General features: G+C 35.8%; 1 protein-coding gene across 1 annotated transcript in view; it reads right to left on the bottom strand.

The window, feature by feature from the left end:
- LOC136038905 (A-kinase anchor protein 7-like) overlaps positions 1-7,874 on the bottom strand; it is a 40,816-nt gene extending 32,942 nt beyond the window's left edge. The window contains exon 1 of the mRNA XM_065722388.1: positions 7,827-7,874. The gene's annotated coding sequence lies outside the window, so the exon portion shown is untranslated. The remainder of the gene's footprint in view (positions 1-7,826) is intronic.
- Between the last annotated feature and the right edge of the window lie 10,931 nt (positions 7,875-18,805).

Raw genomic sequence — 18,805 nt, 5'->3', positions numbered from 1 at the left:
TGCGGGGGGGGGGAATTCTGAAAAATAAGAAAAATGACGTATTTTTAACTTACGAAGGAATGATCGGATCTTCATGAAACTTCATATTTAGAAGGACCTCGTAACTCCGATATCTTATTTTAAATCTCAACCGGATCAAGCGTAATTGGGGAGGGGGCAGTTGGGGGACCGGAAATCTTAGAAAATACTTAAAGCGGTGAGATCAGGATGAAACTGGATGGAAAGAATAGAAACCTATCTAAGATACGTGACTGACATAACTGGACTGGATCTGCTCTCTTTGGTGGAATGGGGGGGGGGTAATTTTGAAAATTGAGGTATTTTTAACTTACTAAAGGGTGACCAGATCTTAATGAAATTTGATATTTAGAAAGATCTTGTGCTTTAAAGTTCTAATTTCAAATTCCGACCAGATCCTGTGACATTCGGGGGAGTTGGAGGGGGGAACCAGAATTCTTGGAAAACATGAAAATTGGAGTATTTATATCTTACGAATAGATGATCAGATTGTAATGAAATTTGATTTTTAGAAGGAATTCATGTCTCAGAGCTCTTATTTCAAATCCCGACCAGATCTTTTGACATTGTGGGGATTTGGGGGGGGAAATCTTGGAAAAACACTTGGAGTGTAGGAATCGGGATGAAGCTTGGTGGATAGAATAAACAAATGTCCTTGATACGTGATTGACAGAATCGTACTGGATTCGCTCTCTTTGGGGGAGTTGGGGGGAGGGGTTCAGTGATTTGGCGAGTTCGGTGCTTCTGGACGTGCTAGGGCGATGAAAATTGGTAGGTGTGTCAGGGAGCTGCACAATTTGACTTGATAAAGTGGTTTTCCCAGATTCGACCATCTAGGGGGCAAAAGGGAGAGGAAAAATTAGAAAAAATTAGGTATTTATAACTTAAGAGTGGGTGATCGGATCTTAATGAATTTTGATATTTAGATGGACTTTGTGACTCAGAGCTCTTATTTTAAATCTTGACCGGCATTAAGCCTCTTATTTTCCTTTTTAAATCAATCTATTGATTCATAGAATTTTGTTAGAGCTCATACCATATGATCTCTTGCCTCTTAGCTCTTCTCACCTCGTCACAAGTGCCATATGTGCTCTTAGCTCTTGTTTTCATTTTTTTTTTTTCAGCATAGTAATATGAACAAAATGGTGTAATTGGTGCAGCAATAAGTGTCTGATCTCAGTTTTTGAAATAAAAAACTGCAAAGCTTCAGAAAATGCCGAAAAACTTAATGGAGTTGGTTTTTTTTTTTTACATTAGCAACAGTTTCCACTCTTACTAGTTGCCAGTAGTTTGTGGCATGGACCAAATGAACTCAGGCCTGTGCACCTGATACGAACTGCAAAAGGCCAGTAAAATACATTAAGAGAAGCCATTGTTTCATATGACCAGCTTTTAAGTTATTTAGCTACAAAGAATTACTTAGCGTTATACAAAAATAAGCCACATACTGAGTCCCTAGGTAAGTACTTGGCTCTATCTAGGTACTACTAGGTAGGTAATTCTTGTAACTATATGTTTACATAGAAATGAAAATCCATCTATTCCAAGTAAAGTGCTGGTTTCAGATTTGGAAATAAAAATTTGAACAAAAATCATCAGATCTTAAAAGAAGGTCATTTTTTTAGTAAAAAAACAATAAAAATCACTAGGAAGTGATTTTGCATTAAATGAATAGTACATCACAAATTAACTTTAGTTACAAGTCACTTGTAAATTGATGTACAACTCATATTTCTTTCCCTTTTCTCATTATAATTGACACAATTTCTATTCCAGAATTTTGACCCTTCAGTAATACTTCAAATCCTGAAATTTTTGAATGTCAATGTTCTATCTTTCTGGACAGTGATTGCTTTTGAAGAGGGGATATAAAAACCTAAAAACATTTTCCCAGGCCTCATTCTGGGTTGCATTTATAGTCCCTGAGAGCTAAATTTATGTAGCAAAGCAACTTCCTAATTAATAGATAAACAACTCTTCTTTGTCACCAGTGCTTTTTATTGTTGTTGTTTTTAAGTTTGGCTTAGTGTCCATTTCTTTGGGATTTTTTGCTCTCATAAACTGATTCCCAAAATATAAGATACAGTCTTCATATAGTATACATTCATAGTATGAAATAGATAGAGCACGTCTGGAAATCATTTATTATCTTAAATCATTTATTAACAATCATTTCTAATCATTTATGAATTGGTAATTGCTTCCCAGTAAACCAAATGAGTATGCTTCCAGTAGAAATCAAGGTAATGTCTGTGTAATTACTCTACTCATGGTTATGGATTTAATTTTAACATTTTGATTAGGAAGAGGGGGTCACAAATTAGAACCCATATTGTCCCTATTAAGAGTGTGCAAATAAGTTTATACCATTCTAACAACAGATTGCAGAACTTGTTTATCATTTGATTAATCATTTTGAAACATTATTCTGAAAGCTACTATTGTTAGGCAAAAATATTAGCACAAGTCATTTAACTGAAGTGCAAACAACAGTTTTTTTCTACTTCATTTAATAACAAAAATCTTGTACCAAATAATGTGTTTTTGCAGGGAGTTTTATGTCATTACTTTAATATCAATAAAGATATTCCATTATATTTTAAAGGAAGTATATGATGACCATGTTTTAGGTGAATGAATGTGTTGGAAGTGGTTTTCAAAGTTAAAAAGTGGCAATTTTAAGCTGAGCTTGGCAGAACACAAAAAAAATTGAAGATGAAGAGATGGAGTATTTACTTGATGAAGATGCTTCACAGACACAACAAGTGTTAAGTGTTTTTTTTTTAAGTGTTTAAAAAACACTTGAAGCCATCCAGCAAAATCCTGTTATTTAAAAGCAATGGGAATGACCTGAAAGGTAGGAAATCGGGTGCCATACAAACTGAAGCCAAGAGATATCAAGGCCATCTACTTTATTAAGGCCAACTACTTATATAGTTTTTTTTTTCAAAAGTAAGCTACTGCTTTAACAGTAAAAGAAAAATGTTGCTTTACATTGAGCTGTTTGTTTTCCATTGATTGTTTGTTACATGTGATGAAAAGTGGATCCATTACAGTAATTCAAAACAATGCCTAACCCTCTGAAATACCAAAAGTATGCATTGCCATAATCATTGCTTTTTTCTTCAAGCCAGTGTGGCACTAGTTGCCACTGCACAGTGAAGTAGTGACTTTCCTTCAATTATGAAGGATTTGAGTTCAACACATCCTATATATTTTCCTTATTATTCAATCCAAGGGACAGTTAGTTCTTTATAAAGGGGTATTGGACCAGGTGGTTCTAACAGTGTACTTCTTTTTTGACTCAAGCTTTGGGAGTTATTGGCCATTTCATTTTTACTATGGGACATGACTGTCTCTTACTAGGTTGCTAGGTAGTGCTGCAACCCAGATTTAAGCCAATAGATTTTCCTTGTTATTCAAACCAAGGGATTTCAAGTTGCCTATATAGAAGTTTTGGACAAAATGGAACTAATATTGTACCTGTTGATTTGATCTGACACTTATGAAACTTACAATAACTATGATTAGTTATCTATGAAACAAAACTTTGATTATTATGAAACCCAGAAAAAAGATTATTTCAGTTAATATGTGGAAGAACTTGTTCTTTAAGATATTTGCATTTCAACATGCACTAGATGAAGCAATTTCCTTTAAAATGAGCCATTAAACAGCTTTTTATGATTTTCCAGTGTCCAGCTAGCTGAGGAGGGAAAAAAGGGAAAAAAAGATGCTGTTGATGCAGAAGCCAACATATTTTCTTTGTTATTCAAGCCAAGATACTGTAAGTTTCCTGTATAGGGGTTTCAAACATGGTGATTCTGATAGTGTACCTAGTGTTTTGATTTGAAGCTATTTTTAGGATTTTTGAGTTATTGCATTTCTTAGCATGGGACATGATCATCTCTTTTTAGGTTGCTAGCTACTGCTGCAGCCCATATTTATTAATTAAATAAAAAAAAAAACAAGTTTTTTTTAACTGAAAGTAAGGAGCAAAATTAAAACTTAAAACGAACAAAAATTACTTCGTATATGAAAGGGGCTGCTTCCTCACCAACATCCCGCTCTTGACGCTAAAGTTTGGCTCTTTCTTTCAACTCTTCTTTTTAAAACAGTAAAAAACTTTAGCGTAAAGAGCGGGATGTTGGTGAGGAAGCAGCCCCTTTCATATACGAAGTAATTTCTGTTTGTTTTAAGTTTTAATTTTGCTCCTTACTTTCAGTTAAAAAAAACTTGTTTTTTTTTTATTTAATTTCTGAACGTTTTTCAATCAATGCATGTTTTGATTTTGGCTCTCCGCAGAAGAATAATTAAAACAAAATTTGCATATTTATTTTTTTTTTTTTTTTTTTTGGCTAAATGACTTTCTCATAATTTTGATTGAATGATTTTGAGAAAAAAGAGCAGGGGAGGAAGCCTAGTTGCCCTCCGATTTTTTGGTTAATTAAGATAAAGGCAACTAGAACTTTTAATTTTTTACGAATCTTTTTTTTAGTAAAAGATATACGTAACTTATAAATTAGCTTACGTAAAGAAGTTTTGTATTCTCATGTTTTTATTACATATATGAGGGGGTTCGCCCCCTCGTCAGTACCTCGCTCTTTACACTAAAGCTTAGATTTTGTCCCAATTCATTAAGAATAACCCCTGAATCACCAAAGCCGTAAAATAAATAGTTGAAATTACTAAAAATACTTTAGCGCAAAGATCGGGGTATTAGGAGGAGGTGAGCTCCTCATATGGGTAATAATTTCCGTTCGTTTTAAGTTTTAATGCTGCTCTTTACTTCCAGCTGAAAAAAACTTTTTCATATTTCTTTTTTCATTGTTTTTTTTTAATAATGCTAGTAAATCCTGTGCTCCCTTCATGGGAATTTTCTTCTACCATGACAAATTTCTCAATGGAAAGCTCCCCCAGCCTATCCCCCTATTCTCAACCCCTCCCCCCAACCAAAAAATCCTACTGAAAACGCCTACACACTTCCCAATAACCATTACTATATGTAAGCACTGGTCAAATTTTGTAACTTGTAGCCCCTCCCCCAGGGACTGTGGGGGAGTAAGTCATCCCAAAGACATAGTTTTTATGGTTTTTGACTATGCTGAACAAAATGAGTATCTCAAAATTTTGATACGTTGACTTTAGGAAAAAAATGAGCGTGGGAGGGGGCCTAGATGCCCTCCAATTTTTTGTTCACTTAAAAAGGGCACTAGAACTTTTCATTTCCGTTAGAATGAGCCCTCTTGCGACATTCTAGGACCACTTGGTCGATACGATGACCCCTGGGGAAAAAAAAAAAAAAAACAAACAAACAAATAAACACGCACCCGTGATTTGTCTTCTGGCAAAAAATACAAAATTCCACATTTTTGTAGATAGGAGCTTGAAACTTCTACAGTAGGGTTCTCTGAGACGGTAAATCTGATGGTGTCATTTTCGTTAAGATCCTACGACTTTTAGGGGGTGTTTCCCCCTATTTTCCTAAATAAGGCAAATTTTCTCAGGCTCGTAACTTTTGATGGGTAAGACTAAACTTGATGAAACTTATATATTTAAAATCAGCATTAAAATGCGATTCTTTTGATGTAGCTATTGATATCAAAATTCAATTTTTTAGAGTTTTGGTTACTATTGAGCCAGATTGCTCCTTACTACAGTTCGTTACCACAAACTGTTTGATAACTACTATAAGACAACCACTGTCTTGACTAATAATACTGCTGCAACCCTAATTACTATAAAAATCAGAAACAGGAAAAAGTCTATGGCTTTTTCTTATTTGGAATAGTAAGAGACAAACTTCAGGAAACAAGGCATCAAACTAAGTCCAATATGTGCCATGGTTTTTTCTTTTGTAGGTTTAAGCCATCTCTACAGCTATGATATCAATGAAAATCACATAATCCCCATTTCTAGTTAACCATACCCAACCATTATATAGTTTTTTTCTGGAGTATTAACAAATTTATTATCATGTCTTATGTGTAACTTCTACTTTTAAAGTCACCAGTGGTAAAATGGTAAGCATACCCACTTGTCCCATGGGAGATCAGGGTTCAACTCCTCTTCAGGGAGAACTTTTAATACACTGAATTTAAATATCATTTAATAGTAATTAAAAATCATATAATTAAAGATCATTTAAAAATGTGGATAATAGAAAATAACAGATAAAACCTGATTAATAGAAAAATGCTACATATTATGAAGTATGAACTCCATTGTTTAAGTATTCCCTTTTAAGTTTATATATAGCCTAGGGTTATGCCTGGGACCATTAGAAGGATGCTTCCCAGAGATGCAAAAATATTGGAAAGAGAGTTAATTGTGGAATCAACTGGTAATAGCCTAGCCTACTCTTTTTACCTTGGGGTTTCTTCCAGAAGAGCAGCTCTCTTTGAATGTTAGGCAATATATTTTTTTTGAAAGCAAGTCTGGCAGACACAACACAAGGAAGAAAGAGGTGCACTAGGCCTTAAAGGTCCAGAATAGTAGGTTTTCAGAAGGAGACATTCTAGAGCAAAATGAGACACACTGTTAGATTACTAATTTTATGCCCACTTTAAATTTTGTTTGTATTCTTACCAATTCATTCCTAGCTCCCCTCTAATGGTCACATAGTCTAAGGCTATGCAAAAAAGCTCCCTCAAAATATGATGGAATTCTTACTTTGTAACATGAAGCAAGCACAAATTTTCATTATTTTTTTCCATTTTCATTTGTTTTCATTAGTTATTGTTAGTTTTTTTGTAAAATTCTAGAAAAGCTACTTTTAGCTATCTTGGAAATCAAGGGAAAAAACTTTTAGTAATGGATCCAGAGTCAAAAACCTACTCTAGAAAGGTATTGTCAAGCTTCTATGTCAACCCTTTTCTGGTTTCTAAGTTATATAAATTTGCCTATTTGAAAGGTCTATATGTATTGGAATTTTGACAAAACAATATTTTACCTTAACTTTCAGTTTCTTTTTCTCTTGTTTTAGTTCTGAAAATGCAATTTCTGTTATTTTGGAAGAACTTTAAGCCATATTGATGTTTTTCCTAGATTTAGGAAATGTAATTGTAGGTATATGAAATTTCATAATTTGGTCTTGAGCAGAGTTGTGAAGCTGAAAACACTTTTCTATTAGGCCTAGATTATTAATGTAGAAGATCTATTTTTCAAGATCTGACTTTTATAGGCTAACTCAGAGATTTTTAAGGGTAATCAAAGATCAGTTCCCTCTAGAGAGAGAAAGAGTAGAGATAGATACTTATAAATACTGTTATAGGACATGCTTTAGTTGTTAGATTCATCCCTGAAATGCTATTTGCCCTAACCTGACACTTTTCTAAGAGAGCAAATAGGCTAGTAGCTTGTCAAGAATTTTACTATTTTTCTACATATGCTAAACTATATGAGACATTAGAGGGGGCTGGGGGATGAATTGTGAAAAATACAAACAAACCATGAAAACGAAAATAAAATGAACACTCTAAGGTATGTGTAGGGATATAGGCTACTGAACTAATTGTATACTTATACCCAGTCTAAAAATGTGTTTTATTGAGGATGTCTCCTTCTAGAGCTGCAATTCTTAACCTTTACCTAAATCTATTTTGTTAGCCTCTTTATCAGATGATATAAGCTTCTGAGCCTTATCCTACAGAAGATTTTGGGCAGGCAAGCCCTATAAGAAACAGTAGTCAAAAACCTAGTTACCATTTTCTAATAAAATAGGGTTTAGATAATGCTAATAGACTAGGTTTCAGATGCTAGAAACATACTAGCAAAGTATTCAGTTCTTTAAATGCATGCCATAATACCAGACAATCTTAATCCAAAATGTTTCATTAGAGGTGCATTCCTGCGTTTTGAATACGGTTGCCAAGATAAACGTTTAGCGATAAATAACCTAATGAATTCAGATTTCATTACTCGTCTGCACTTTCGCTGTATCCGGCAACTGCGCAATTCCAGCACATAATTAATTAAAAATTGTACGGATGGACTGTCAGCTCTTTTTCAAATTGGCGACTCCCTCCATGACATTCTGAAAGCAGATTGCTTTCATAATATTTATGCCTCTTATCTTGTGTAATTTTCTAGTATTATTCAGGATAAACAAAGTATCAGGGGGTCTTTTCTATCTTGAAAGCCATTCTGATCAGTTAAATGAAACTTCCTGGAATGAATCCCGGGCCTAAAATATAAACCATGTAGGCATTTTTAAGCTACTGTCCCGCGATTTTTTTTACCTACTATCTCTATAATCTAGTAAAAATGTGCTTTGACATAAAATAAATTATTTCACAACATAAGTTGAACTAAAATAAATTCTCTACAAATGATTCTTTCACAAGACGACTAAGAAATATTTGCCGATTCTGAATCCAAAAATTCTTCCACTCCAGCTCTTTCACAAACTTGAGGTTTTTGACGTTAAGAGTAAATTTCTTAATGTAAAAAATGCCATCCTGAAAATGCAATTCCGAATATGGGACGTGTTTTAGGAGGTTTTATTTAACATATGTCCATACATTGGAGCGATTCGTCAGCTTAGATTGAAGTTGGAAAAAGTGAGGTAGCCTTTGAGGCAAATTTGAATTGTATAAAATGTCTGTTTTTAAAAATTTCTGTTGTTCACGAGTCTTAAAGGATTCCCGCGTATCTGATCCTGTCTCTGAAAATTCCACTTTCAAACTAATGCTGATAGAAGCTATGGCAAACACAAAGTTTAGGCTTGAAGTATAAGAATTCGATCTTTACCTAAAATGCAAAATTCTAGAACACAATATAATGTTGCGTGTTAGATGAAATATTCTAGTCTACAATAATGATTTGCTTAATCTGCAACAAGGAAGTACTCGAAGCGGTGGAGAAAGTTGTTGTGACTTAAGTTAGAGTAAGGAGCACAAACGAATCAGGTAAATAGCAAAAAGGAACTGACGTGGCCGCTTTTGAGGAGAGGTGTTTACACAAGTCATGCTGAGGCTTTTATACAAATGTAAGCATATTGACCAATACTCAAGATCCTTGGCCAAACAAAATGAGTCCCACAAGACGGGTTCAAGTCGCCTGACGGAACAATCCGATTTCAAAACCGATTGTTCACTTTGTTCTAGTAGAACGACTTTTAAAAAGACTCACAAGAAGGAAAGCTTTTGCGTTCTTACAAGAGAGATTGGTGAGACACCGTTGGCAGTTTTTCAAGAAAAAGCTGGTCAGAGATATTTCATGGCCGAATTTTAGCAGCGAAAATATACAGGCAATCCGACTGACAGACTCAAAATAAAAAGAGATGTGAGAGCAAACATGAATCAAAAGCCAGAATTCAAAAAGCTGATGTGGTTTTATGAAGTGAATGATGACAAATGGTTAAAAGTTCGTGGTTTGGTCAAAATGATGAGTAAGTTTATTAGCGATTCGGAAGAGACTGTGGATAGTGAAATTTGAATGAGAAAGCTCGTTTAGGAGAGGTTTAGCGATAGAGCAGTGATTGCAGAAATCGGCGGTAAGTCTAGTTTTGCCACACTAAGGCCCGTGGCTCATTACATACAGCAAAACCTGTACCCACAACCGAATGATAGCGACAAAAACCAGAAAAATAGACATTATTAGCGTGGCCGCTAAGTTGTTGAAGAGCGACATAAAATGTGTTACTGAAGGTAATAGACTACCTAAGAAGTCTCTAAGAAAATTTAAAATACCTGTTACAGTCTGTGAAGTTTTTCCTGGAGGACTTGTTCGTGGACAAAGATACTAAGCTCAAAATCGGTACCATTGACAAATAAATTATGCAAGCCACAGGTCCTAGGGCTATTCAACCTCCTTTTCAAGTAGTACTCGCTTTGAAGGCTAATAATCAATAAGAAAATGTCTTTTTAAATTACCCACACTTTTGTTAAGCAACGCTGAAGGTCTTAATTTGAAAAACTTAATGAATTAGACTCCTTTTTTAAAATATATAGATCAGACATAATCGCTATTACTGAAGTACACGCTAAAAATACACACATGTTAAAAATGAATAATTTCGCCCAGTTTATTAAACTCAGACCTGAAACGCACCCTCTGGGTAACAAAGGGGGTGGAATTCTTTTCTTTGTCCATAATGATTTTTATCCTTCAGAAATATTAGTTCCTTGTCTTACTCCCTTTGATGAAATTTTGTGGGTTTGTGTTCGACCTAAGGTCTTACCACGTCCTTTCAATTTGATTGTCCTGTGTTGTTTTTACTACTCTCCTGGGCGGAGAGCGGCTGAAAAAATTAATTTTATTGAAAAATTGCATGGCAGTGCTAACTATGTACTATCTAAATACCCAAATGCTGGAATTTTCCTCTTAGGTGATGCAAATGAATTAAAACTTGAGTCTACATGTAATACTTTTAGTCTAAAACAAATTGTAAAAGTCCCTACTACCAATGACAATTCTACTCTTGATTTAATATGCACCAATATGTCAAATTTATACAGACCCGTTACCATTCTTCCCCCTATCGGAGGTAGTTACTACTTTAGCCTACTCCTATCTCCACTAGCTACAGTTAAACATTCCTTTACTATTACTGAAACCGTCTTTAGACCTCTAAGTGACTCAGGACTCTACAATTTTGGCTCTTGGATCACTAGTGAAAATTGGTCCCCTGTGTACCAAACAAATTATGTCGACTTCAAGGCTTTGTCCCTCCAAAATTTATTGAGGAGTAATTATGAAGCCCATTTTCCGGTGAAAAAAAAATCAAAATATGCTCTACCGATAAACCTTACACTACTTCGACTTTTAAAAAACTATTAAGGAAAAAAAACAATTTGTTCAAGCAAGGACATATCACACAGGCTACTGATCTAAGAAAGTTCCTGAAGAGAAAATTGAGAAAAGCAGCTTCTGAGTATTACAATAGTAAGGTTAAGGATTTGTATTCTAACAAACCCAAACAATGGTACAGGAAAATTAAAGAGATTTGCGGAAAAAACCCTTTTGAAGTTAATTTTCATCTCCCTGAGCCCCCTTAGAAGATAGCCAACGATTTGAACCTGCATCTTGCGTCCATAGTACAAAGTCTCCCCCCTTTCGCTGGCTCAGGTCAAACTATTCCTCCCTCCACCTCTTTCCCCCAAATTTATCCCTCTGATGTTATAAATAAAATCCGAAAGCTCAAAAAATCAAGTACTTGCCCATTAGACATCCCAATTGACTTGATTAAAGCCTTTTCAGACACAATTGCTGGACCTTTATCTGATATTTTTAACCAAATTACAAAATTTGGTAAATTCCCAAGTTGCTGGAAACTAGGTTTTATAACACCCATCCCAAGGAAATCTTCCTGTCTGACTATAGCCAACATGCGTCCTTTTGCACTCACTCCAGTTTTTTCTAAGCTTTACGAAGAGTTCCTTTGTGACTGGCTTAAAATTAAAATTATACCACGCATTGACATCCGACAGTTTGGTAATTTAAGAAAAACCTCCACCACCCATTACCTTGTACACTTGATTCACACGATCCTAAGTGAACTAGAGAAATCAAATGTTTGGCTAAACCTGGTTTTAGTAGATTTCCAAAAAGCGTTTGACTTAGTTGACCACACTATCCTAATTCGTTTACTACATGATAACTTTGAAATTGACCCGTTTTTAGTAAATATTGTTATATTGTTCCTTTCAGACAGATCACAAGTTGTAAAATACAAAAATACCTTCTCTAACCCCCTCCCTAGGTACTGTGGAATACCTCAAGGAACCTTATTGGGACCACTATTATTTCTTGTCATGATTAACGAAATCGGCAAGGAATTCCCCCAAAGATGGAAATATGTGGATGACTTTTCGATCCTTGAAGTATGCCATAGGAATGTTAAAAGTGACCCCGTTGAAATCCTAACCCAATGTTCGGATTAATCTAAGAATCTAAATATGACAGTAAATTCCACTAAATCACAGATAATGACGATCAACTTCTTGAAATCTACTCCTGCTTTTTGCGACCCGATCCCAAGCGAAATGCTAGTGAAACATGTTAAGCTTCTTGGTGTCACAATTTCTGATGACCTTAAGTGGGATACACATGTTTCTAACATTGTTAAACAAGCAAATAATTCACTATCCATTTTTGAGCTGCTAAACAAATTTAATTGTCCTAAGATACATTCCCTCCGTGTTTACTTATCCTTTATCAGGCCATTATTGGAATATGCGTGTCCGGTCTGGCATTCGTAACTTTCAAATGAACTTAGTGACAAAATCGAGTGGGTCTAAAAGCTTTCGCTCAGGATCATTTACAAAGAAGGCAAAATTCCATACTCCTTCCTCCTTAAAGCTGCACGCATTACCACCTTAAAAGAAAGAGGGGAAAAAATTTGCCTGCTTTTCGCTAAATCAGTCATTTCCAATCCCCGTACTGAGGACTTACTCCCTGATTTTCACAATCCCATTAGACTCCGACTCCCCCGGGCAGCCTCCTTAGCAATCCCAACTTACTCTCCGATCCATGCTGTTACAGAGAGGTTTCATAAAAGTTTTATACCCTTTATTCTGGAACACCTTAATAATAATTCGTGATTATGTACTTGCCAAATTCCCCTTTTCCTCTATTGCCGTTTTTATTCTTTTTTGATTTACTGCAATGTTTTTGCAATTTAATTGTTACGTTTACTGATTTGCCCTTTATCTTTGATTATTTTGCTTTTTAATTCCTTTTAATTTTAAGTGTTTGACTTAATGTACTGTTTTGAATTTTTTTTTCTTAGCTTTTACTGACATATAAAGCGAATTCGACTCTATAGAGCTTGTGATAGTCTTTTGAAAATAAATATTATCTTTATCTTATCTTTTATCTTAAGAAAGCCATAGCCTAGTTGATACACTCAGCTCTATAGGTTTTCTTTTCCTTTTTTCCAGAGCTTGGAAGACTCAGTAGGATACAGAACCTATCTAAATGCTCACATATAATTTCTGTGACCTTAGCATAGCTTTCAGTTTTGTCAAGAATTGTTTTCTCAAATATGAGGAATTATTTTATTGATAATTAGAACTCTATAGATCACGATAGCAGGAAGGGTGTGCGACAGCACAGGATGGCTGGCCACCAACTCTCCTTTGCACTTCCTGGCCGAAGGGCCATGAAATGGAGGTCAGCATAGCTGGTTTGGACTTTAGGGGTCTAGTGTTACATCATTTACCCTTTACCTTTATTTTTATAAGTCAGGACTTTGCAAAGGTATGACACTAAAAACGTTTTTTCTCGTTCTCATTTTGGCTCTAGGTCTGTTCTGCAGATTGCGATTTTCAGATATAGATATTGTTTTATGTCTAAAAAGTTCATTGCTTTTTGGAGGGAGAAAGAGAAAAATAGATATCAGCGGTTTCGTTGAAGCTTTTGATCTATTCCCAAAAGTTTCATTTCCCTAACTTCAGTACTTTCCAAGATAGCGAAAACCAATTATATATAATTTTACTATCTATTGTTTAGATCTAAAAGGCTAGTCCCCCTTCAAGGAAATTTAATCCCCCCTCAACTAAGTTCTTTGGTTAATAACAGTTTATACAACCTAAAAAGAGCAGAGTTTGCAATTTTATTTTGTATTTGTTTCTCTTTAGCAGTTATTCATAATGCCAAAATAAAAAAAAAAATCAGTGAAGATTTGTTTGTAGCCTAAGACTATAATCAAACATTTGGTAGTAAGGGATGGTATGCAAATAAAATGGAAGTGATTCTTGAAAAACAACAAAAAACGAGCGTCTGGAATAATGGTTTCCTAATTTAATGAAGTAACAGTTTTAGTAGTATAGTAGTTTCTTCAAAGGGACATAGGAGGGACATTCTCAGTCAAGTATTGATGCATTGTCTATATTAGAATTTTTATTAAAAATAAAACTCCAAATAGTATTTTTTAAGGGTTTTTCTTTATAAACTTGTTCTTTCTTACTTCAGCTTCTCCCTTGTGTTCTTAATTTTGTAACTGAACAAAATACTGCAAAATTCTTTTGTTTTTTGGCGTCACAACCGAAAATATAATAATTTGGGATATTACTAGAGTGTTATGTAAACAGCAGTTCTCATGTAAACAGATACTTTTTTTTGTCACCAAACCTAAAATATTCGATACATATTTCATGGGAAAAAGTGATTGATTTTAAAAATTCATAAACGTCTTGATTTTTTTTTCAAAAAATATAATAAAGTTTATACATATTTCACGAAAAAGAACCCATTGATTTAAAATTTCAAAAACGTCTTGGTTTTTGAAAAAAATATAATATAAACTTGACATTTTCAGCATTCAATAGTAGCTTGCTATTAAAAACATAACAAAATGTAACGAAGGTTACCTTCGTGACAACCCTGTCTTCTAATAACTTTAACTCTGTTTCAGAAAACGAAACTATTCAGTCGAGACTATTCAGGCCTTTTCCTTTCGATTCACTCTGTGAGATGAACAAAGCTACTGAATTGGTTTCTTCTTATTTATCTTGCATCTGCTCAGATTTCCTTCAGTAAATCTTTTGATTATAGAAGTTGAAATATAAGAAGATTAACATTCAGTTCTGAGCTCTGTGTCCCGGTATAGTCCGATAGACCCCTAGCTGATAGGGAGATTTTGTGGTGTTCGAAGCACTTTAACAGTTTACAGCAGGATATACTGTGTGTAGACGTCATCATATTACATTCAAATAGGCAATGGTCAATAGCTTCATTTTTAAAATTATAATACCTGCAAAGAGAGCAAGAGGGAACTGAGCCACCTGAATTAGGGATCTGATATGAAAACGCCTAGAAATTAACCCATTTGAGCCACACCGAATTCTATGATAAATTTTAGAAAGGTGCTCATTGAGATTGGATTATTGATACAATGGATTATTCTTATTTAACAACACCTCTGATAATCTCCAGTGGTATACTACTACTACTACTACTAATAACTCACTGCAGCACCAAGCCGCCTGAGGTCAACACAGCCACGCACGCTCCTCCTCCAACCTAATCTATTCAAAGCCTCCCTCTTACACCCTCCCAGGAAGTTCCCATTTCCTTCAAATCTTTATTTATGACATCCTCCCAACCCAGACAAGGAGGACCTGCTTTCCGTGTAGCCCCAGACGGTTGGCCAAAAAGGACAATCTTCGGTAATCTGTCATCCTTCATCCGTAGAACGTGGCCTAGCCATCTCAACCTTTCTTTGATTATAGCCCCAGAAAGTGGGATTGAACCACACTTTTCGCACAACCTACTGTTTGAAATACGGTCAGTCAGCCGGGTACCAAGAACAATCCGTAGGCAATTTCTCTGGAAAACATCTAGTACATTTTCATCTGCTTTTCGGAGGGCCCATGCTTCAGAGCCATATTTGACCACTGCCATCACTGTAGCTTCCAATATTCTAATCTTGGTTTGTAGACTTATCTTTCTATTCTTCCAAGCTTTTTTTAACTGTGAAAAAACACCCTGAGCTTTAGCTATTCTACTTTTGACATCTTCACTGCTCCCACCATCTTTACTAATAATACTACCAAGGTAACTGAAGCTCCCAACCTGATCAATCTTTTCGTTACCTAATGTCACCTGTTCATCTTCACTTATTCCTAACCTTAGTGACTTAGTCTTCTTAACATTAATTTTCAAGCCTATTTTAGCACCCTGAACTCGTAAAACCTCTAAAAATTCATTCATTTTGCTCGCACTTTCATCTAATATGCTTAAATCATCAGCATAATCTAAGTCCAGGAGCGTTCTTCCTCCCCGTTTCATTCCATGGTCTCCAATCGCCTTTCCTGTGCTCCTTAAGACGAAGTCCATCAAAATGATCCATATAAAGGGGGCTAGAACACAACCCTGCTTAGCTCCTGATTTAATACAAAACCAGTTGCTAACCTCATTTCCTGCATTAACCGCAGCAGTATTATTCTCGTACATAGCACAAATCACTTTAATGTATTTTTCTGGTATACCATATAACGATAAGACCCTTGTTAACGCTGTTCTATCAACAGAATCGAAAGCTTGCTCATAATCGATAAAACTAAGGACCAAAGCTGTTTGACATCGAAGGGACTTCTCAATTATTAACCTAAGAGTGAAAACATGGTCGACACATCCTCTACCTTTTCTAAAACCGCGATATACTTCCCTTAAAACTTTGTCTACAGCATTTCTCAGTCTAAAAAGTATCATATTACTCAGTAATTTGCTACCTACAGAGACCAGACTAATGCCTCGATAATTACGACACTCACTCTTGTCACCTTTCTTATACAGTGGTTTAATTAAGGTTTTCCTAAAATCATTGGGTACTTCCCCTTTTTCAAAGATCATGTTCATAATCTTCAGTAGCTTATTCCTAACCTCAGAGCCACCATATTTAAGAAACTCATTAATCATACTATCAGCACCTGGGGCCTTATTATTTTTTAATCCTTTTAGTACTGTCGCTAATTCTTCCTCACTAAACGAATCTTCCTTCACATCCAAGGTATCACAAACTTTTTCATTTTCATCTGTATCTTTTCCTGCAACTGTATCTCGGTTTAGCACACTCTCAAAATGTTCCACCCATCTTTCTTTAACTTTTTCCTTATCACTAATTGTGGCCCCATTTCTATCTTTAACTGGGACTAGTCCGAATTGGCTACTCCCTTTCAATTTATTAACATGCCAGTATAATATTTTACTATTATGCCGTCTAGCCGCATCTTCCAGATCCTCAGCAATTTTATCCATCGCCTCCACTTCACACTTCCTTAGTTCATATTTTAATGCTTTCTCCACTTTCTTTACATTCCTTTTGTTTTCATACGACCTATCACTCAGATAATTCTTATACAAACCCCTTCTACTCTCTATTAAACCTAAAGCTTTTTCGCTAGTATTCCTAGTTGCAGTCTTAGAACTCTTCCCTAGGACACCATCAGCAACTTCACAAATTGTTTTTCTGAAATTATTCCATCCATCTTCCACAATGTCAAATTTTAAACCCTCAAGTTTAGTACTCAACTGTTCCTGGAATTTTTTTCTCAAATTTTCATCCTGAAGTCTACCAACATCATAACTTTCCGGGAGGGAGTTACCCTTCCGAAATTTCAGCTTTAAATTAACCTTTGATACTACTAGATGGTGATCTTTACTTTTAACATCAATAACGGCACTCCTATACACCCTAGTATCTTGTATTGATCCTGCTAGTCTTCTGTTTACAATAACATAATCAATAAGGTTTGCTGTCTTACCATCACGAGAATACCATGTCAACATATTGGCCATTTTGTGACCAAACACCGTATTGGTTATAACTAGGTTGTTATACCTACAAAATTGCAAAAGCCTATAGCCATTACTGTTTTCTTTTCCTACACCAAATTTACCTAGGCTAGGATACCATCTGTCCCTATTTCTACTAACCTGGGCATTAAAATCTCCTAGCAAAAACACCATATTTCTGCCTGGTATCCTGTCTATTTGCTCCTGTAACTGTAAGCAAAATTCATCTGAGTCACTAGTATCTCCATCAGTTGGTTCAATGGGGGCATATACTACTATAACTGATACCCTAAACTTTTTAGTCACAAAATGAGCAATTAGCATTCTATTATTAATACCTTCCCAGCCTAAACAAGACTTAGCAGCTTCCTTATTTATCATGAGCCCTACTCCCTGTCAATGTACCCCATCCTTCCTGCCTGAGTAAACAAATTCTATGTCACCTAATTTCATGCTTCCTACCCCTGGGATATGAGTTTCTGAAACTCCTAATAAATCCAGTTCCAACCGTCTGAATTCGTCAGTCAACCCTGTCAATGTACCCCATCCTTCCTGCCTGAGTAAACAAATTCTATGTCACCTAATTTCATGCTTCCTACCCCTGGGATATGAGTTTCTGAAACTCCTAATAAATCCAGTTCCAACCGTCTGAATTCGTCAGTCAAAATGTCGATGCGATAGTCATTTTTAACGTCGTAACATTCCAAGTTTCAATTTTCCTGTTATTTAAATCTTTGAAATTATTTTGGCCTCAAGAAAAGCAGTGATCCCGGATACCAGTGCAGGATGGGGACCAACATATCTTCTCAAACCTACACCGAAGCGCTTAAGCCGGTTTAGAACCAGACAGCAAGAAGTCCCTGGGACCTCCAGTAAGTTGGAGGCTTTGTGCAATCCTGGGCTCATCTTGGTCACAACATGGTTTTCAGCACTTGGCGATGCTCTTCTATCAACAAGAGTAGAAATCCTGCACAGACAGTCCAAAGCCTATTACCTCCGACTCATTATATATTCATGCCTACAAATATTATGCTACTACGGGGAGGCAGCTCATAGTAGATAAATTAGCTAGGAAGAGGTTTTTCAGCCCGAAAACGCCCATCAAAACAAACCAAGCCCAGAAAATTATCCAATAATCAGAATCCCATGTGAGTGCTGTTTACTAGGCTATAATTTCCTCGAGGGGCGCCACTCCTGAAGTGGGAAAAATTGACCGCAAGTTTCCCAGTCTTGCAGGTACTCCGAAAGGGTCGAGGCAGCCCTTTACAGAGGCCGTTGTCCATAAATCTGGATCTTACGCCCTGCCGCAGTTGTCCTCCTATAGAGGATCCTCCCACGATGGTGTTCCACACCGAGTTCTATGATAAATTTTAGAAAGGTGCTTATTGAGGAAGGGCGATACAATTGGATTATTCTTATTTAACAACACCTCTGATAATCTCCAGCGGTATACTACTACTACTACTACTACTACTAATAACTCACTGCAGCACCAAGCCACCTGAGGCCAACACAGCCACGCACCCTCTGATAATCTCCAGCGGTA

Source organism: Artemia franciscana, chromosome 2 (genome assembly GCF_032884065.1).
Source record: "Artemia franciscana chromosome 2, ASM3288406v1, whole genome shotgun sequence".
Taxonomy (NCBI): Eukaryota; Metazoa; Arthropoda; class Branchiopoda; order Anostraca; family Artemiidae; genus Artemia; species Artemia franciscana.
The sequence above is the reverse complement of the archived record's forward strand: the minus strand, read 5'-3'. Positions and strand labels throughout refer to the sequence as shown.